The sequence below is a fragment of the Caretta caretta genome, chromosome 2 (genome assembly GCF_965140235.1).
Source record: "Caretta caretta isolate rCarCar2 chromosome 2, rCarCar1.hap1, whole genome shotgun sequence".
Classification (NCBI taxonomy): domain Eukaryota; kingdom Metazoa; phylum Chordata; order Testudines; family Cheloniidae; genus Caretta; species Caretta caretta.
Window position 1 is genome coordinate 199,715,819 of NC_134207.1, and position 22,406 is coordinate 199,738,224.

Consider the following 22,406-nt stretch of genomic DNA (forward strand, 5'->3'; position numbering starts at 1 on the left):
TTGCTAAATGCATGTTTAATGTTGAATGATGAAGCATGGTACTATAATTAACAGTAAATAAACCATTTGTTCTTGAGAAACTTTTTCCTTCCAAAGTGCAGATGATCATTGTATTGTTACTGTGACTTTTATAGTCAGGTTTGAACGAGTACTTTCATTCTACTTTGCAATGACGTTTTTTGTAAAAATTCATTATTTTTTAAATTTGAGCAATAAAAAGTGATTTTATCAGTTGAGAATTTTTCAAAGGTTTTTCTTTTTGTATTACTCAAAAGTGGCTTTGTTTAAGTTTGGACTTTCTATAAATTTAGTCTCTATCAGGAACAAGTGAGTACCTTTGACATGTCTGAAGTTCAGTGAGAAGAAATGAAAGTATATGTTTTTGAAAAATGCCGTTAATAAAAATAAGGTTGTGTACCCCATCACAATTTCCATAGCCCTTAAATCCTCACAAAACTACTAACCTGGATTTTATTTCGCATTTTTCATCTTTATGGAAACAAATCCAAAACTAAGTGGGGTGTGTGTGTGTTGATCTGCCTACTTGTATATGTTTCTGATTTGTCCATCACCATAGTATCTAAGTACACATCTGACAGTTTTTTTGCCCTGAGGAAGGGCTGGCTGAATGTAGTCGGTGAGTCCACAGTCACAAGGCTCTGGCACATTGAAGTTCGCTCAACTATGTGAATTGCCCAGGGAAAGGGCTGCTTATCTGTCTCAGTCATCTTTTTTTTTTTAATCATGTTTTGCTGGTGCAGCTGTGTCCTGAAGAAGTAAAATATTCAACTGTTGCAATGACTCCAGTGTGTAATTTCTCAGTACAGAGGAAAGGAGGGCACAGTTGTGGGTTTGAGTACAGTGGGTGGGTTCTTTACGTGTTAGTGTCGACCTGTCATTGCAGTTGCCTCTTGTATTTTCTTAATTTTTGTTTGAATGAGTTTTAGATGACCAAATAACTAAAATAGTGGAGCCTCAGATGATTTATGTTAGGTGAAAATCAAAATTACTCCTGTATGCAAACTGCACTATGCAAAAAATGAGTAAATAGATATGTTTACATTTATTTGATGGCTCTCTGCTGCCCCTGTTCAGACAGTTGTTGTTGGCAGTAAATGATTATAGGGGAATCTTGAGTAGGAATAGAGAGGTTATTTTACCTCTCTATTTGGCATTGTGTCTGCTACTGGAATACTGCGTCCTAGTCTGGTGACCACAATTCAAGAAGGATGTTGATAAATTGGAGAGGGTTTAGCGAAGAGCCAGGATAATGATTAGAGGATTAGAAAACATGCCTTATAGTGACAGACTCAAGGAGCCAATCTATTTAACAAAGAGAAAATTAAGGAGTGACTTGATTATAGTCTCTACGTATCTATGTGGGAAACAAATATTTAATAATGGGCTCTTCAATCTGCAGAGAAAAGTATAACTAAGGTTAAGATTTTGTCATGGTTATTTTTAGTAAAAGTCACAGACAGGTCATAGGCAATAAACAAAAATTCATTGAAGCCCATGACCTGACCCTGACTTTTATTAAAAATAACTTGGACAAAATAGGGCTGAGCCCTAGCTTTGCTGCGGGCAGGGAGTCCATCACCTGCCACTGCTGCAGCTGACTGCTCTGGGGTCCCCGTGGTGGCTGGGAGCTCTGGGGTCCCCCAACTGCCCATGGTGGCTTGGAACTGTGGGGACCCCTATCTCCCTTGGTGGCTCGTAGATCTGGGGCCAGCGGCTTAGAGCTCCGCGGTCCCCCGCCTCTCATGGCGATGGAGGGCTCCAGATCCCCCTCCAATGGCTGAGTGATATGAGGGCCCCTGCCTCCCATGGTGGCTCAGAGCTCCAGGCCCACACTGGCTGACAGCTCCGGCACCCTGGGGCTGAAACGGAAAATGTCACAGATCACGGAAGTCATGGATTCCTTGACTTTTGTGACCTCTGTGACATAATCTTAGCCTTAGGTATAACACAGTCCAATGCCTGGAAGTTACAGCTGGACAAATTCAGACTGGAAATAAGGTGTAAAATTTTAATGGTGTAAGTAATTATCCATTGAAACAGTTCACCTAGGGTTGTGGTGGATTCTCCATCACTGACAATTTTTGAAATCAAGATTGGGATATTTTTCTAAAAGACATGCTCTAGGAATTACTTCGGGGAAGTTCTGTTGCCGGTGTCAGACAGCCGATCAGACTAGATGATCACAAAGGGATCTGTGAATTACCACAGAAAATGTGGTTATCCTCACTTGCAGTGCCATGGACCTGGTATACTTGCTCTTTTGAAGATAATATTAGGGCTTCTGTCAAGCAATTTTTGTCCTTTGCAAGCACATACGTGGGGTGAGATTCTTACCCAGTGTTCCAGCCACTTTAGTCTAAGTAAAAGGGCCACAGCAGCATAAAGGGGCTCTAAAAGCCTCCATTTCAGCTGGAGAAGGATTCTCCCATTGCAGGCACTGCAGAGACTCCATAAGGCTGACTTCTGAGGACACCCATACATGCCTTGGTGTAGGGAGGGTGCCAGTGATGGGGCAGCAGCACATGGTATTGCAGAGATTTGAGGCATTGCTATGGCCCATAAGGCAACCTAGGAGAGGCTGCAGTAAATTAGAAAGGCCCTTACACTTTTAAATTACTCCAGCAGCCTCTCCTGCTCTCAGAGAAGCCAAGGCTTGAGGGCACAAAGGTGTCTTAAAGCCACCGTAGCCCCTCTCCTCGGGCTGCAAGTTCAGTGCTATGCCTCTTAGGCTATGTCTATGTTAGCACTTTTGTCAGTATAACTTATGTTGCTCAGGGCTGTGAAAAAAACACACCCCTGAACAAATAAATTACACCGACAGAAGCGCCGGTGTGGCTATCACTATGTTGATACCGCCACTTGTTGGAGGTGGTTTAGTTATGTCAATGGGAGAATTGTCTACACGAGTGATCTTACAGCGGCACAGCTGCATTGGTACAGCTGTGCCACTGTAAACTCACTAGTTTAGTGACTGAATCTGACCTATGAAGATTAACTTGACTTCAGTGGGATTACTCTAATGTGTAAAGTTAAGCATGTCCATAAATTTTGCAAGGATTGGAATCTTAGGAAAATATAAAATGTGGTGGACTATCATTCCATTAATAAACTACAACATTTTCTCTACTCCGCTACAAAATAGTGAAATAAATGGCTGATGACGCACTCTGTGGATTTCTTTAAAAGCTGTTTCAGTTAAATAAAAAGTGGAGAAAATGTCTCAATATTTTGTAGGTCAGCAAATCTCATGCTAAACCTGGAAATCTGTTACAAATTGCGGCCAAACGTAAGGCACAGAAAATAGAAATTGAAGTGGGCTAGGCAGATATATTAGCTGATAGGACACATAATGGCTTTTAAATATGTTTTATAGCCAACAAAATAAAGAAAATACATTTAACCTTTTACATTTAAAATTAAAAAGCTGGATATGTGTATACAAACACCCCCACACAGCCAATACATTTTAGAAGAATGCAATAATTAGAAAGATTATCATTTTAATTATGGATATTATATTCATAGATATCTTAAGGGATAATTATTACTGCAATCAGTACCATAAAATAATGAACCCATTAGGCATTAGAATCAGCTTTCCTACAAGTTCAAAATAACCCAGATCCATTGGGGTTGAAGGGAAAAATCTATCCACAAAGCCCCTTGGCTTTTCATCAATCTGGATTCATCACCAGATTCCTGGACACAGTGCAGAAGAGGAGATCTCTGTATTGCATGCTGGTCTCAAAGCTGCAGGGACTTAGACAGTGGAGATCTTGTAGATCTTAGGCCAAGGACAGAGGTCCCAATTCACCATTGCCTGCACCTCATGTAGTCATTTACACTAGAGCAAAATATGTACAAAAGCAACTATTTTCATTTGGTAGCATTTTATACCCACTTTGCTTTCTCCCTGCAGTAGTATAGATGACTACACTAGGTGCAGGACAGCGATGACTTGGGCCCAGAGATCATTATTTGTGTTCCTTCCCCAGAATATGGGCTCCCACACTTCGTAGCTGATAGTCCCGCTGTTGTAACCGTAGTTCTGGGAACACACTGATTGTGTTCATGGAACGCTCAGTTCTGCAAAGAAGTCAATGAGAAATGAAAGTTCTCCACATCTTACAGGAGGTGCTCAGTACAACATTAAAACATCAGTCCCACAGCACAAAGGAATTAATTCTTTTTTTAAAGGATCTATTTGCAAAATGCAACTGAGGTATCCTAGTATGAGGGACAACGTGGCATTCAAGAACTGACTCCTTCCCCCAGAAACCACACACAGGCCTTGTTTACACTGAGCTTTTACTGAAAGATTCCACTGTTGTAACTCCACCAGTGAAAGCAACTATGTCAGTACTAGTGCAGTACTAATGCAGTGCTTTTGCTTTAAGTAGGTCTATACGATACAGTAGTAAAAATGGATGTAGCTGGTCTGAATTCGTTTTCATACTGTTGCAAGTACCAGTGCTACAGCAATGGTGGATTAACTTGTCCAAAAGTTGAGTGTAGACTCCGTCACAGTTTCTCCAGAAGGTGGCTGCATGATACCTTGCATCTTTCTGCATCTCCTGACTTCTATTTGCCTGTGAACTCTGGGCTTCTGTTCTACTCCACATCACAGCAGAAAGGATAGAGGCCTACATGTTTCAATGAACTCTATACACGTCTAATAGATGGCGATATTAACTATTCAGTAGATTCAGGATAATTTGATGTAAAGTGCTATGACACGATACTGGGTCCAGGTCTGGTGGTGGTGCTGGTGGTTTTTTTTTTTTAAAAGACCAAACAGCTTTCCTTACAGGTTTTACTTGCCATAAAGAGTATTTACCTCCTCTGCAGTCATGTCCTGAGAAGAGATGTCTGTTGTCTACTTTCCAGTCTGGGTTTAGTGGAAATGTCCATTTTAGCCTGTTGATTCTTAAGTACTAGATAAAACTCTACCTTTTGTAGCTGAAGATGGAGGAAATCACCTGGGATCTCTCCATATTTCTTCCCCCCTCCCCCTTCAATATTGATGCTCATTCGGGAACAGCAGGTTGATTCAGAGTTATATGAGCTGCCCCATCTCTCAGACAATACGTCTACCCAGATAGTTGCTGAGCTAATGCCTTCACAGCTTAGGGACAAGAGACTGAAAATGAAACCTAATGTTAACTCCCAGGAAAGTTCTAGCTTGTGTCTGGTCTTCAGAAACCAAATTTCTTCCTGATAACTTTTTATTTTGTCCCCACAGTGGCCAGATTACAACTGCAACTGGCCTACCAAGCAGTAATCTTCCAGTTGACACCAAAGTGGTTTGGGACAAGGGATCTGGTTCCAACAAGACTGTCAAGGTTCCTCCCCCACTCTGAACTCTAGGGTACAGATGTGGGGACCTGCATGAAAAACCTCCTAAGCTTATCTTTACCAGCTTAGGTCAAAACTTCCCCAAGGTACAAAATATTACACCCGTTATATGGCCGTTATATGGCCGATGGCCGCTACCACCACCAAACAATTACTGGTTACTGGGGAAGAGCTGTTTGGACGCGTCTGTCCCCCCAAAACACTTCCCAAAACCTTGCACCCCACTTCCTGGACAAGGTTTGGTAAAAAGCCTCACCAATTTGCCTAGGTGACTACAGACCCAGACCCTTGGATCGTAAGAACAATGAACAATCCTCCCAACACTTGCACCCCCCTTTCCTGGGAAATGTTGGATAAAACGCCTCACCAATTTGCATAGGTGACCACAGACCCAAACCCTTGGATCTGAGAACAATGAAAAAGCATTCAGTTTTTACAAGAAGACTTTTAATAAAAAATAGAAGTAAATAGAAATAAAGGAATCCCCCCTGTAAAATCAGGATGGTAGATATCTTACAGGGTAATTAGATTCAAAAACATAGAGAACCCCTCTAGGCAAAACCTTAAGTTACAAAAAAGATATACAGACAGAAATAGTTATTCTATTCAGCACAATGCTTTTCTCAGCCATTTAAAGGAATCATAATCTAACACATACCTAACTAGATTACTTACTAAAAGTTCTAAGACTCCATTCCTGTTCTGTCTCTGGCAAGAGCAGCACACAGACAGACCCAGACCCTTTGTTCCTCTCCCTCGTCCCAGCTTTTGAAAGTATCTTGTCTCCTCATTGGTCATTTTGGTCAGGTGCCAGCGAGGTTATCTTTAGCTTCTTAACCCTTTACAGGTGAGAGGAGCTTTCCCCTGGCCAGGAGGGATTTCAAAGGGGTTTACCCTTCCCTTTATATTTATGACACGCCCCCCAAATCTCAGCTAGGGTGAAACACTGGCTGGGATTTCTTCCTGGAGCTCTAGGAAAAACAGAGTTAATAAGACACATGCATCTCTAAATATACTACCAAGTACATAAAGACTAACAATATTTTCCACATCTCAAGGACGATTTTAACCAGTTGATTCTGGGAAACTTTCACGGGAGAGTGCATCAGCCACTTTGTTAGAGGCTCCTGAGATGTGTTGGACGTCGAAATCAAAATCTTGGAGAGCTAAACTCCACCGAAGAAGTTTTTTGTTAGTTTCCTTGACGGTGTGAAGCCACTTCAGTGCAGCATGGTCGGTTTGCAGGTGGAAACGCCGTCCCCAAACATATGGGCGTAGCTTTTCCAGAGCGTAGACAATGGCGTAACATTCTTTTTCAGTGACTGACCAGTTGCTTTCCCTCTCAGACAGTTTTTTGCTGAGAAACACTACAGGGTGGAATTCTTGATCAGGTCCTTTCTGCATTAAAACTGCTCCCACACCACGCTCGGATGCATCTGTGGTTACTAGGAACGGTTTGTCAAAGTCTGGGGCCCTTAGTACAGGGTCAGACATGAGTGTCGCTTTAAGCTTGTTAAAGGCCTTCTGACACTTTCCGGTCCACTGAACAGCATTTGGCTGTTTCTTTTTGGTTAGGTCTGTCAGTGGGGCAGCGATTTGGCTGTAGTGCGGTACAAATCGTCTGTAATAACCGGCCAAGCCTAAGAAGGATTGAACCTGTTTCTTTGACTTTGGGACAGGCCACTTTTGGATAGCATCCACTTTGGCTTGTAGGGGGCTGATAGTTCCTTGACCCACCTGGTGTCCAAGGTAAGTCACTCTGTTTAGGCCTATTTGACACTTCTTAGCCTTAACAGTTAGTCCTGCCTCCCTTATGCGCTCAAGGACTTTTTGTAGATGTTCCAGGTGGTCTGCCCAGGAATCCGAAAATATGGCCACATCGTCAAGGTAGGCGACTGCATATTCTCCTAATCCCGCTAGGAGACCATCTACAAGTCTTTGGAAAGTGGCGGGTGCATTTCGCAGCCCGAAAGGGAGTACATTAAATTCATACAGCCCGAGATGTGTGATGAAGGCTGACCTTTCCTTGGCAGATTCATCTAGCGGTACCTGCCAGTACCCCTTGGTTAAGTCCAAGGTAGAGATGAACTGGGCCCGTCCCAGTTTCTCTAATAGTTCATCTGTGCGTGGCATTGGATAGTTGTCTGGGCGAGTTACAGCATTTAGCTTACGGTAGTCCACGCAAAAACGTATTTCCCCATCTGGTTTGGGAACTAGAACCACTGGAGATGCCCATGCACTTTCAGAGGGGCGGATTACACCCATCTGTAACATATCCTGGATCTCCCGTTCTATAGCAGTTTTAGCTTGAGGAGACACCCGGTAAGGTTGGACCCTAATTGGGTGAGCATTACCTGTGTCAATGGAGTGGTATGCCCGTTCAGTCAGTCCTGGGGTGGCTGAGAACGTTGGCGCGTAGCTAGTGCACAGCTCCTGGATCTGCTGTCGCTGCATACGCCCAAGGGTCATGGAGAGGTTCACCTCTTCCACACCACCAGCACATTTCCCTTCGTAGTAAACACCTTCAGGCCACTCAGCGTCGTCTCCTCTCTGGGCTGTAAACTGACAAACCTTTAATTCTCTGGAATAAAAGGGCTTTAGAGAATTAATATGGTACACCTTAGGCTTTCGGTTGGAGGTGGGGAATGCTATGAGATAATTAACAGCTCCCAGGCGCTCCTGGACCGTGAATGGCCCTTCCCACGATGCTTCCATTTTATGGGCCTGGAGCGCCCTTAAGACCATGACCTGGTCTCCTACTTTGAAGGAACGCTCTCTGGCATGTTTATCATACCAGGCTTTTTGTTCTTTTTGAGCATCCTGTAAGTTTTCTCTAGCAAGGGCTAAAGAGGTTCGGAGGGTGTTTTGTAGGTTGGTTACAAAGTCCAGAATGTTAGTTCCTGGAGAAGGTGTAAATCCCTCCCATTGCTGCTTCACCAACTGCAATGGCCCCTTAACCTCACGGCCATATACAAGTTCAAATGGGGAAAACCCTAAACTGGGATGTGGTACAGCTCTGTAGGCAAAGAGCAACTGCTGCAACACTAGGTCCCAATCATTGGAGTGCTCATTTACGAATTTACGTATCATGGCCCCCAAAGTTCCATTAAACTTCTCCACCATGCCATTTGTTTGATGATGGTAAGGAGTGGCAACCAAGTGATTTACCCCATGAGCTTCCCAAAGGTTTTTCATAGTTCCTGCCAGGAAATTAGTCCCTGCATCGGTGAGGATGTCGGAGGGCCAACCTACCCTGGCAAAAATGTCTGCTAGTGCCTGGCACACACTTTTAGCCCTGGTGTTGCTTAGAGCTACTGCTTCCGGCCATCGGGTGGCAAAATCCATGAAAGTCAGTATGTACTGCTTTCCTCTGGGTGTCTTTTTCGGAAAAGGACCCAGAATATCCACAGCTACTTGCTGAAATGGAACTTCAATGATGGGGAGGGGTTGTAGAGGGGCTTTGACCTGGTCTTGGGGTTTTCCCACTCTTTGGCACACCTCACAAGACTGGACATAGGTAGAAACATCCTTGCCCATTCCCTCCCAGTGGAATGATCCCCCCAAACGGTCTTTGGTCCTGTTCACCCCAGCATGGCCACTAGGGTGATCATGGGCTAAGCTCAAGAGCTTGGCCCGGTATTTAGTTGGAACTACCAACTGTCTCTGAGGATGCCAGTCTTCCTGGTGTCCACCAGAAAGAGTTTCCTTGTATAAAAGTCCTCTTTCTATAACAAACCTGGATCGATTAGAAGAGCTGGGAGGCGGTGGGTTGCTCCGTGCCGCCGTCCAAGCTCTCTGGAGGCTTTCATCTGCTTCCTGTTCGGTCTGGAACTGTTCCCTTGATGCTGGAGACATCAGTTCCTCATGGGATTGTGGACCTAGGCTTGGTCCCTCTGGAAGCGATATAGGGGATGGAGCTGTTTCTGTTGACTGTGAACCGCTCTCCGCTGGTGCACTATGTTGGGATTCAGGCTCCGGCTGAGCCTCTTGTGTAGGGTTATCGGCTGCTGCCAGTTCAGGTTCGGTGGGGCCCTCTGGTGTTGAGGTTGCAAGTACTGGATTCAGTGCTGACACGGGGTCTGGTGTTGGTTGTTCGGCTGGTCCCGGTTCTGGGACTGGTTCCGTCTGGGTCTCTGGGACTGGATCCACTACTGCTGTTGCAGACATTGGCCTGGGGTCCAGGTCCATCACCTCTGACTGGGTCCTGATAGAAGTTTCCGGAACAGAGCTAGGCCTCACGGCTTGTTTAGCCTGGCTGCGGGTGACCATTCCCACCCTCTTGGCCTGCTTCACATGATTGGCCAAGTCTTCCCCCAACAGCATGGGGATGGGATAATCATCATAGACTGCAAAAGTCCACATTCCTGACCAGCCCTTGTACTGGACAGGCAACTTGGCTGTAGGCAAATTGAAAGAGTTGGACTTGAAGGGTTGAATCGTCACTTGGATCTCTGGGTTGATTAAATTGGGGTCCACTAAGGAAGCATGGATAGCTGACACTTGTGCTCCGGTGTCCCTCCACGCGGTGACCTTCTTCCCGCCCACACTCACAGTTTCCCTCCACTCCAAGGGTATCTGGGAGGTATCTGGGCCTGTGGACCTCTGGTGTGATTCCGGTGCAATGAACTGTAATCTGTTGGGGTTCTTGGGGCAGTTGGCCTTTACATGCCCCAGCTCGTTACACTTAAAACATCGTCCAGCTGACAGGTCACTGGGGCGAGGAGGGTTGCTGGAGAACGGGGTGGTGGGACGATAAGGGGTCTGGAGGGTTCTTTGGGAGGTAGGTGGGGCTTTGGGTGGCCCCCGGTAATAAGGTGTGGTCTGGGGTGGTCCCTTCTGGTCTCCGCTCCAACTGCGACCAGTTTTCTTCTTCTCTGCCACCTCCACCCATCTGGCTCCAATCTCTCCTGCCTCAATTACAGTTTTGGGTTTCCCATCTAGGATGTATCTTTCTATTTCCTCAGGAACACCCTCTAAGAATTGTTCCATTTGCATTAGGAAGGGCAAATTTACTGGAGATTCAACACTTGCTCCTGATATCCAGGCATCCCAATGTTTCACAATGTGGTAGGCATGTCGGGTAAATGACATGTCTGGTTTCCACCTTAGGGCTCTGAACCTCCGACGAGACTGCTCGGGTGTTATCCCCATTCTGACTCTCGCCTTGGATTTAAACAGTTCATACTTGTTCATGTGTTCTTTAGGCATTTCAGCTGCCACCTCAGCTAAGGGTCCACTGAGCTGCGGCCTCAGCTCTACCATGTATTGGTCAGTAGAGATGTTGTACCCAAGGCAGGCCCTTTCGAAGTTTTCTAAGAAGGCCTCAGTATCATCACCTGCCTTGTAGGTGGGGAACTTTCTGGGATGGGAAGTGGTACCTGGAGAAGGATTGCTAGGGTTTGTTGGTATATTCTGCTGGGCCTTTATCCTCTCCATCTCCTCCACATGCTTCCTCTCTTTTTCCCTCTCCTCCTCCACATGCTTCCTTGCCTCCATTTCTTGTTCCTTCTTCAGCTGCATGAGTTCTATCTGTCTTTCATGTTCCCTTTGTCTTTCCTCAGCCTGAAATTTGGCTAATTCCAGCTGTAGTCGAGCTGAGGATTTGGTCATTCTAACCTCTCTGTTTTTAACTAACTTTACACCCGAGGTTTAGAAATAAACAAACAAAACTTGGCTGTAAAATTTTGCTGTGCTGCAATAGAATACCTATTCTCTGATAGTGATTGTCAGCCTACAGAAAAAGACAATTCCCTTGTCTCTGCTCTGGGCCCAAATTAAAGCAAAAAACCTCCAACTGCTTGGAAACCTGCTTACCCAGCCCAAAGAAAAAGCAAATGGGTAGAACACACACCCCCTATTTACTTTTAGGAAGAAAAGAAAAAAAAAAACAATGGGTTGGAAGACTGTGAATTTCCCTGCAGGAGTTAAGTACCCTGCCTCCAGGCAAAAAAACCTGCAATTCACAAGATAATCCCCTTTTGTCTCTGCTTGGCCACAAAGCAGAGAGAAACCAAGCTGCTTTCAGTTTCAAAGCTGCTTTCTGGACTTTCTTTCCAAAGAAAAAAAAATTTCCTTTTTAAAATCTGTATTTCTAGTTCAAAAAATCTCAACTGGATCTCAAATGATTTCAGGTTAATCCCACCACTGTGCCACCATGTCAAGGTTCCTCCCCCACTCTGAACTCTAGGGTACAGATGTGGGGACCTGCATGAAAAACCTCCTAAGCTTATCTTTACCAGCTTAGGTCAAAACTTCCCCAAGGTACAAAATATTACACCCGTTATCCTTGGAATGGCCGCTACCACCACCAAACAATTACTGGTTACTGGGGAAGAGCTGTTTGGACGCGTCTGTCCCCCCAAAACACTTCCCAAAACCTTGCACCCCACTTCCTGGACAAGGTTTGGTAAAAAGCCTCACCAATTTGCCTAGGTGACTACAGACCCAGACCCTTGGATCGTAAGAACAATGAACAATCCTCCCAACACTTGCACCCCCCCTTTCCTGGGAAATGTTGGATAAAACGCCTCACCAATTTGCATAGGTGACCACAGACCCAAACCCTTGGATCTGAGAACAATGAAAAAGCATTCAGTTTTTACAAGAAGACTTTTAATAAAAAATAGAAGTAAATAGAAATAAAGGAATCCCCCCTGTAAAATCAGGATGGTAGATATCTTACAGGGTAATTAGATTCAAAACATAGAGAACCCCTCTAGGCAAAACCTTAAGTTACAAAAAAGATATACAGACAGAAATAGTTATTCTATTCAGCACAATGCTTTTCTCAGCCATTTAAAGGAATCATAATCTAACACATACCTAGCTAGATTACTTACTAAAAGTTCTAAGACTCCATTCCTGTTCTGTCTCTGGCAAGAGCAGCACACAGACAGACCCAGACCCTTTGTTCCTCTCCCTCGTCCCAGCTTTTGAAAGTATCTTGTCTCCTCATTGGTCATTTTGGTCAGGTGCCAGCGAGGTTATCTTTAGCTTCTTAACCCTTTACAGGTGAGAGGAGCTTTCCCCTGGCCAGGAGGGATTTCAAAGGGGTTTACCCTTCCCTTTATATTTATGACAAAGACTGTTATCCAGTCAGTAAAAGAACAGCTTTCATCTGCTCAATCTGCCTTTTCAGAGATCTTCATTCACTCTTGCTTTGACTTTTTTTGAAAGGAATGTAATGTCCTTTGTCTTTTTATACATCCTAAGAAAAGGGGTAGCATGCCCAAAGCCCTTGACGTTGTCCAGTCAGTCACCCAGTCTTGTGGACTTCACTTGAGATTGGTTCAACTCCTTTTCTTCATAGTTGGCAAATTTTCCTGAATAATATCTAGTCTCTTGTGTACTTTGATCCAGCCTCCTGGAGAGCTGAGTCTGTACTCAGATTGGTAGAGTTCCCGTGGGAGAGTTTACACAATTTCAGCTGCTTGCACATAGTTGTGAGTTCTCTCGCTAGTGGCTCAGAAGATTATCGGTGCAAGTTTATGGACTCCAGTCTGATACTGGCAATCCATTACTAAGGGAGAGATACACATTAAGAGAAATGGGCCCAACATCTCTACTTAGCTGATTCTACACACTAACTCTGTTGACATAAACTGAGTTATTCCTGTTACACAATGCTGTAAGATCAGACACAGGCCCATAGTCCTTGAGATGAGGCCCATAAGTCAAAGACCCTTCAGAAATACGTGACTGGTGACTGTCTAATTTGATCTCCTAGCACAATTCAGAAACAGGATGGGTGCCTGATGGGCGTACCTTCTTTCAGTAAAACAGGTACAACTGCTCAAGAATATGTGCAAGTTATTACTTAGAGTGAAATGTTGCCTCTGTTTGAATGGAGATACTAGCAAGGCAAAGACTGTCTACCTGATTACTTTATGATGACAATTTGAAAACCACAGCTTTGATTTGATTAATAATTTAATGTTTTTTCTCCTTTCACCTTCCCTTCTACATATTTTTTTTCAGTTTTTTGTTCTTTTAGTTCTGAGGACCACACACTAACCTATTTGCTTTGTGCATCCTTGCATAACTTGAAAGATCGCCTGCTGTGTGTCTGGATGCAAGATCAAAAATTGATCTTTGTTGAAATGTATGGTGATATGCAGTGTGCATTGGAGGTTAGACTGTACCTCTAGGTTTGTTTGTTTCTCTCTTGGTTTCTTTCCCATTATTTAACTTTTTAAATATTTGTTTTCATTCATTTCTCTCCCTCTCTCATATGCACACTTTGTTTTCCCCCTGAAATTTTTGATGATAAAATAGAAGTGAATCTCTGTGCAAAACAAAAATCATAATATCACCTTGAATTATTTTTAGATTGCCCACTCTGAAATAAAATGCATTACAATGTATGGAACAATGGGATTTGAAGATGGAAAGAGTTGCAGTAAAATAACATCAGGATATCATTCAGGGCTAATATTGTAGGATACAATGGAAATTTTGCCTAAGTAAGAGTAATAGGATTTGGTCCTCCAAATAACACCATGACGTTTTCAAAGTGTTGCATGGCTTTTAGCCTTTCTACTTTTATTACACATCTTTTAGGATGAGATTGGCCACAGCTTTCATTAAAAATAAACAGATCTTAACCTAGGCTAAAAGATGCATGCTAAACTTGTCCCAGGCTAACATTCATTGGTAGCACTGTTGTGTGGTAGCTGCAGTGATCTACTGGCTGGCGTATCATGTGAGTGCTGCACAAGGACTGTTTATCGCATGACAAGGCTTTAACTTGTAGATACTTTTAGGTTTAAGACTCCCTCCCCTCCAGAAAATATACACTAAGATATCAGGTCACATGACCCAGCAACTTCCTTGGCTCATGTTTTATTGCATGTACTACAAACAAACAAGTGAAAAAAAACAAAACATATGGGGTGGGTAGTATCTGTAAGGAAGATGCAAACCCACTTATGTCAAAACCCCTGTCAGAGGTAGATTTGGCAGGAAAAACCTAGCAAAAATTATTTTCCGATCCAAGTCATGGTCAGATCTAAACCCAAGAATGAGAATCCAGAATAAGCAACAGACAAAGAGCAATGGGGGAAAATAGTGCCAATGGATGGACCTATCATAAAGAAACCAGGCATGGGAGCTACACAAACAGAGTGCAAATTTGTAAAAAAACAAACGAACAAAAAAAACACCTAAGGTGTTCTCTTTAGGTGGTGAGGGCAAGAAAAAACCTGTTACACCTATGGGAACCTTATGTCGTCCAAGGAAAAATCTAGTCCCGTGGAGTTGTACAATCCCCAATCTTCTGTGGTTCATCTCGGAGTCAGATTAAGACATCGACATTCTGGGGCCAGTTCTTGAAGTCCCTTGATAAGGCCAGAATCTCAGCTTTCTTTCTTGCAAATATATAAGTTTGTGTCACCATTACAATTGTTCTTGGACTGACAAAGTAGCTCTTATATTCAGTGTGTTTTAGCCATGTCGATCCCTGGATATTAGAGAGATAAGGTGGGTGAGGTAATATCTTTTATTGGACCAATTTCAGTTGTTTATACAAGAAACCCATGGATCACCAAACCTACCTTCATAGATCCAGTAATCACCCCAAACCAGAAATCTGTTATCTACAGCCAGGTACTCAGAATATGCTCTGAGGAGAAAGTCCGGGATAAACACCTTAACACACTCAAAACTACCTTCACTAGACAAGGACACTCCACTAGAGAAGTAGATCACATTGTGGATTGGGCCACCCAAATACCCTGAGAGAATCTGCTTCAATACATAAATAAATCCCCCTCCAAACTCATACCCCTAGTTGTCATCTGTCACCCCAACCTGGAATCCATACAGGGTATCATCAAACAGTTACAACCCATATTTGATAGGGACACCATCCTGAAGGAAATCTTTCCTGAACCCCCTTTTCTGGCCCTCAAACAACCCCCTAACCTCTCCAAGCTCATCATCAGAAGCTATTTTCCCCACAGACCAGGACATACCAGCTCATAGTAGCACCAGACCCTGTCAGAACAGATGCAAAAATCTTCAGATAAATCTCCACTTCTACAACGATCAACACTACCAACAACAAACTTCATAAGATCCCTGAGTCCTACACATGCCTATCACAACATGTGATTTACCTCATCCAGTGCACTAAATGTCCCAATCCTAACTATGTGGGTGAAATCAGACAATTACTACACTCTCAAATGAACTCTCTCAGCAAAATGATAAAAGACAAAAACCTCATATCACTCTTGGGTGAACTCTTTTCACAAAGCAATTGTCTATATCTGATCATATCAGTCTTCATACTCAAATGTAATTTGCACAACACTTTCAAAAGATGAGCCTGGGAGCTTAAATTCATAACTCTGCTGGACACTAAAAATCATGGACTGAATAGAAACTGAATTTAGGGTTTATTACAACATTCTATAACCCACTAACAGCTCACCCCATCTGCCTTTCTCCTCCTTTCCCTACCCTCCTGTGACTGGAGGGGTGTTAGTGGGCCACTTCACCTTGAATGGTCCCTTGAAATATGTGTTAACTACTTATACTAAACAATCTGTTCCACCTTGTATTTAGCTGTGGCACTCTGAGTATGTTTCCCAGACCTGAAGAAGAGCTCTGTGTAAACTGGAAAGCTTGTCTCTCTCACCAACAGAAGTTGGTCCAATAAAAGATATTACCTCACCCACCTTGTCTGTCTAAAGCAGGGGTGGGAAAATTTTTTGGCCCAAGGGCCCCATCTGGGTGTGGAAATTGTATGGCGGGTCATGAATGCTCACGAAATTGGGATTGTGGTGTGGGAGGGGGTGAGGGCTCTGGCTGGGGGTGCAGGGTAGGGCCAGAAGTGAGGAGTTCAGGGTGCGGGAGGAGGCTCTGGGCTGGAGCAGGGGGTGCGGGCTCTGGGGAGGGGCTGGGGATGAGGAGTTTGGGGTATAGGAGGGTGCTCCGGGCTGGGACTGGGGTTCAGAGGGCAGGAGGGGGATCAGGGCTGGGGTAGGGGGTTGGGACATGGGGAGGGGGGGTGAGGGCTCTGGCTGGGGGTGCAGGATTTGGGGTACAGGAGGGTGCTCCAGGCTGGGACTGAGGGGTTCGGAGGGTGGGAGGGGGATCAGGGCTGGGGTAGGGGGTTGGGACACGGGAGTGCAGGCTACAGGCAGCGCTTACCTCAAGCTGCTCCCAGAAGCAGCAGCATGTCCCCTCTCCGGCTCCTTCACAGAGTTGCGGCCAGGCACCTGTGCTGTGCACTGTCCCATCTACAGGCACCGCCCCTGCAGCTCCCATTGGCCATGGTTCCATGGTTGGAGCCAGAAGGGGGATATGCCACTGCTTCCGGGAGCCACACGGAGAGGCCCCAGACCCCGCTCCCTGGCTGGAGCAGGGCAAGCCCCAGACCCCACTCCCCAGCAGGAGCTCGAGGGCCGCATTAAAACCGCTGGTGGGCCAGATGCGGCCTGCAGGCCATGGTTTGCCCACCACTGGTAAAGGAACTGGTGTTCTATTGCATAGATAGAATGAACATTGGTTACAGTCCAATTATCAATGCACTCTAGCCTGTTCATCATAAACATATCTTGCTGGCTGCTGTAGAATTTAAATAATAAATTAGGAGTTCTTCAAAGCATCACCCACATACACATGGTATGAGAGTTCTTTTCTTCGTTGATTTCATTTTATTTGTACATGACTCATTCCTAGCAAAATGAGAGATCCTTGTGAGCTTGTAAATTTCTATTTGGATTAAATGATTTGCATTAAATGATTTATAATTGCAAATAGCATTTAATATTCCTATGGTTCCTTCAGGGAAAACAAATCAATCTTACTTTTTAAAATAGCTGTTTTTCATACCTATTACTTTAGATGCCATCTAATTGTCTGAAGTTAGTATTTATTCAGAGGATGCTAGACCCTTTTTCACTCTTACCTTCCTCTCCTTGCTCTTGAGTACATAAGGAATCAGTATTGGTACAGTATTGTCATTTTCTCTGTAGCAGTTCCTTCTGTGCACAACTGAAAGCCACTGTCCTGCCTCCTCAAGCAATCTTATTTGTTGTTACTAGGAAAACATATTAGCCCAGTGTCCTTATTACAAACTGGGCAGAGGATCTGTGTGGTGAAACAACCTGCAATAAAGTTTCTTTTAGACAAAATTTCCAGCTGCTCTGTCAGAATAATCTGGTATCTTTCAGCTTCTGGTCAAAGAAATTCAGTGTTCTATTTATAGCCCTGTTGGTCACTTATCAAACTCAACTAGAGGCAAAGGACTTGTTAGCATAAACTCATTGTTCTTTTGGTTCAATTAAATTATAATAGCATGATGAAAGGAACATTTCTGGAAAGTGTTTGTATATAAGCATGCAGAACTAGCAGGTTTGTGATTGTTCTCATGGATAATGTGCCGATCCCCAGTGCAGGGCTTGCTCCAAACGAGCCACACGATTGAGGATGACAAGAAGTTAGCCGGGTTTGGTGTCTTGGATTACTATTGCGTGACTGGGCGCTACCTTGCCTTTCCTGCATAAAGAGCTTGGAGATAGACCCTCCAACTCTCTCCTCATCCGAGAGGAGAGTCCCATCATCATCAGCTGGCCAGCAAGGGGACACTGATACAGCAGTCAGACTGCCCCACCCCCGCTCCCTTCTGTCGTTCATCGTGCACCTCCAGGCTGCCTTGAAACAAAGGTCCAACCTTCAAACTCAGGTAGGATGCTCTGCTTGCCGGCCAAGAGCGGTGGCACTAATTCTGAGCCAACGAGATGCCAAAGCTGCTAAGCAGTTGATTGAACCTCTGAAAATGTTCGATCTTTGTAAAACATAGGTCGGAAATTCACTATAATAAACCAGAAAAGTCCAGCAGTATGTAAAATAGACAGCCCTAAGCTTGTATATTTGCACTAAAATAAAAACGGATGACGGCGTGCTAATCGCTACTGTTCCATACATGACGTATGTTTTGGGGGGAAAGCTACAAATAATAACTGCAGCGGTTAATTGTACTGCTGTCTAACTGTATGTAGCCTCTGAATATTCAGGAATTTGTATTCTCCTTTGGTGGGACTCTGTCCGTTTTGTGTAGGGGATTGCTGAGTAGCTGGCAAATCTATGCAGTTATTTAGTTGTGATATCGTCACTAAGCTGTCTTTTTTGCTCGCCCCCTAACGCCAGGCTAAAACTCTTAATCGGCATTTCCAGCCTGATCTCTGTTCATTTGTGAAACATTTAAAAAGTTAAATTCCGGACCTGATATTTATTTAAGCCCCAGCTACATTTCTTAGTTTATATTTAATTTAATTTCACATTGAAACACTTCGCACAAAGCTTTTCTCTTTGAAATTAGTTAAGATTTCTGATGAGAAACAAAATTTTAGCTCAGAGAGAATCTGTGAAATTCTCAGTGCTTAAAATGCTATAATTGGTTTAAATTTTCACTTTTTATTTTAAAATACTTGATTAGGGTGTGTTTTTTTTAAATAAACTTGAATACCCTTATGTAGCACGGTGAAAGGGCAGTGCAAGAATTGACTAATAAATCCTGCGAAATAAGTATTAATTTTCCCCATTTCTAAAGATGCCGTAACTGGGGCCGGATCCTTCGCCGTGGTAGTTTTTCTTATCATTGATTTTCAGGGGGAGCAGGATCAGACTGTGGTAGAGAGAGGAGGCGATTTGCCCAAAGCCACAGGGCCACTGGCAGGCAGACGATGGGTAGTGCTGTAAACGCCTTTCTGCCCCTTACAACAAACCCCCTGGAGGCGATGGGCTCCCTGGTGGAGATAAGGTCGTTGTTTTCCTTTCCTCTGGAAACCGGGACGCTGGAGAGCAGCCCCAGTGTTGTGGGGGCGTTAGAGCAGGGCTAGCCTAGCCACAAGTGGTCTGCAGTGTGCCTTGGGAGGCTCTGACCATGGCCGTGGATGTCAGGCGGGATCTGCAGTAGGTGAGGCTCAAGGCGTTTTGCAGTGGGACTTCGGAGTACCTGGCCTTTCCCCTCCTCTCTCCCCGCGCTGCTCGCCAGTACTGTGTACAGCTCCCCACTTGGGATGAGCCGACTGGGTGGGAATTGCAAACACAAACTGCTCCCGCCGGGAGGGAGAGCTGAGCCAGGCGCGGGGCTGCGCGTTGCATAATCCAGTGTCGCTTTGTTTTGGGCTGTACTGCTTCGCGGCGAGGACTAGAGGCTGGGCGCTGAGACGCGCAGCCCCCTACGGCAGGTCAGAAAAGGGAGCGGCTCCGCTCTGTCCGTCCGCCTGTGCTCGGGGAGTGGGAGTGTCGGGGGGGGGGGACCCCAGCAGAAGAGGCTCCCAGGGTCCTGATTTGGCCGCGCTTGGCGGTCCCTTTACACCGCCTCTCTGCCCTACTCTCGTGCCGCCCTGTGGGGTGAGGGGGCTGCTGGGGCAGGCTCAGCTGAGCTGCCACTTTCCTTTCCACGCTGCTGCTGCGGCGTCTCCGGCTCCCGGTAGGGGCGCGGGGGGAATCCAGGTCACATCCAGAGACAGCGACCGGCTCGAGGAGTGACACTGACTCAGGAGTTGGGCACCAGGCGGGGAAAGAGGGGTGGGGGGGGGGAGAGTACGCCTTAAAACATGATGACACGTTTTATAAGCTCAGGAGTGAAATAGCTGCGAAGGAAACCCTCATCTCTGGGTAAGTGATTTCCGGGCTCTCTCAGTCCTCCGTGGGGAAAAGTACAAATATACATTAACTGGGGACATGGACAAGACTTGACCTCGGTGCTTGGCCAAGGGCACAGCTGTAGACAGATGTTACCCAAGCTCAATGGTTGTATCAAGGGTATTTTTAGAACCTGGGTCAATTAAGTCTTATTAAATTACAACAGGCTCCCAAGTATTGCAGTCAGGTTTCAAAGGCAGGGAGGTTCCTGCATGGGATTTTGAGATATTTCTCAAATAAGAATTTCTTGTTGTGCGGGGAGGGTGTAATAAAGATAGTTTTCATTACCTCGCAGCTACTATGTTTAGCCTTGATCAGTGGGAAAGGCAACAGCTGTGTGAGTGTGCCTCTTATACAGTTAATGGTGATTTTTCCAGCCTTGCGATTATTTCATCATGGTATGGTTGGCTTGTTTTTAATATTTAAAGAGAGTGATGGCTCCGCACAGCCTGTGCCGGGTTGTTGACAAAATCACTGTAAAATGTCTTTGGCATCCTTACCAGTGCGATGCTGGTACAGAGTGGAAGTTTCCATGATGAGTAAATTATGTGACAGGGCATTCTAAAGATGTTTGTAGCCACTCTTCTGAAACGTATTCAGTGATCAAGTGATCGGGTAGGGACCAAGCGGTGCATTATTGTGAGTGGGAGAAGCTCATTTAATTGCAGCATCTACATTTTGAATATAAATTATTGTGGCAGTTGGCAATTCATACTAACCAAAGTGTGTTGGGGACTTCTACTCATAATCTCTCTCTATATATATATCAGCATAAATTATTGATGATGAACAAGAGTATTCCCTCAGCTACATGTAAAAACTTTTTAGTTATTCTCCAGCTTGGGAGAAAAGGAGGGAGAAGAAAATTCAGTGAAGTTTAAAAAAAAATCTCAAAAGTTTGTTATACTTTGTGTCTACTACAACAGGATTTGAGTTCTGTTTTGTTTGGAAGGAAATAAGGGGTTAAAACCCCAACAAAGCTCCCTGGCGTGGAGCAGGACTCCCTGGAGCCAGAATCTTGTTTGTTAATGGCAGGGTGTGTCTAGTCACAGTAGTCCTTCTAAAGGAGGGGATTTCTGCAGGTCAGCCCCACTTCAGGGTTTCACTTACTGCATTTGTTTTTTCTTTGTTATTATAATAACAGAGGGGTATGAACAGAAAAGCAGAGTGGATATAAAAGCAAGACACGGCATTGAATAAATAGGCTGAGGCTTTGAAAAGGATCTATGGAAGGCTAATGACGTCTTTGTGGAAATCATATACCTCAGTGCTGCATCTAGGTCTCTGGGAGCTCTAATTCCCCCACCCAAGCAGTGTGGTCCTTTAAGTAGGATCTCCACTGTGAGGGAAGGAGAGGGCATGGAAATAGATGGGAATATTATTTTTTTAACCCTGATCTGCACTGGTTTGGCAGAGGATTAAAGTGTAGATACCTTGTCTCTCTTGGCTTGACCCTCTCCCTGCCTGTATCCCAGGACCCCTGGTGCTCCTCGTGGAACCTGGAGGAAGACAGGAAATATTGCTGGAGCTGCAGCTGAGCACCCCCACCTATCATTCTGCACAGCATGGGGCAATCTGTGTGCGGAGTGCCCTTTCTACCTTCAAATCTAGATGGTACAGTGAGGTCCTAAACAGAACCGGCTCTAGGTACCAGCAAAGCAAGCATGTGCTTGGGGAGGCACATTCCAGGGGCGGCGTTCCCGCCATCCTTTTATTTATTTATTTATTTCACTCTCAGAGCTTCGGGTGGCAAATTTTTTGCTTGGGGAGGCAAAAAAACCTAGAAGCCGGCTCTGGTGCTAAATTTGGAAAACCTCAATTTGTGGTGTGCTCTGCCATCAGACCAGGTGTTTAAGGACCCACCAAAAATATGTTTGTAGATTTCCATGATTTTTTCCTTCTGCCTCCTTTCCTAGGGTATGTCTACACTACGGAATAAGGTCGAATTTATAGAAGTCGGTTTTTTAGAAATCGGTTTTATAAATTCGAGTGTGTGTGTCCCCACAGAAAATGCTCTAAGTGCATTAAGTGCATTAACTCGGCGGAGCGCTTCCACAGTACCGAGGCAAGCGTCGACTTCCGGAGCGTTGCACTGTGGGTAGCTATCCCACAGTTCCCGCAGTCTCCGCTGCCCATTGGAATTCTGGGTTGAGATCCCAATGCCTGATGGGGCTAAAACATTGTCGCGGGTGGTTCTGGGTACATATCGTCAGCCTCCCGTTCCCTCCCTCCCCCCGTGAAAGCAAGGGCAGACAATCATTTCGCGCCTTTTTTCCTGAGTTACCTGTGCAGACGCCATACCATGGCAAGCATGGAGCCCGCTCAGGTAACCGTCACCCTATGTCTCCTGGGTGCTGGCAGACGCGGTACGG

At 44.9% G+C, this 22,406-nt stretch overlaps 1 protein-coding gene across 7 annotated transcripts in view; it reads left to right on the forward strand.

The window, feature by feature from the left end:
- THRB (thyroid hormone receptor beta) overlaps positions 1-22,406 on the forward strand; it is a 316,316-nt gene that overhangs the window by 11,686 nt on the left and 282,224 nt on the right. The window contains exon 1 of one of the 7 annotated variants that reach the window (XM_075125743.1): positions 19,514-19,574. The exons of 5 other annotated variants lie outside the window; for them this stretch is intronic. The gene's annotated coding sequence lies outside the window, so the exon portion shown is untranslated. Of the gene's footprint in view, positions 1-19,513; positions 19,575-19,922; positions 20,008-22,406 lie in introns of those variants that run through there. One more of the 7 variants, XM_048838578.2, reaches the window with a different exon arrangement.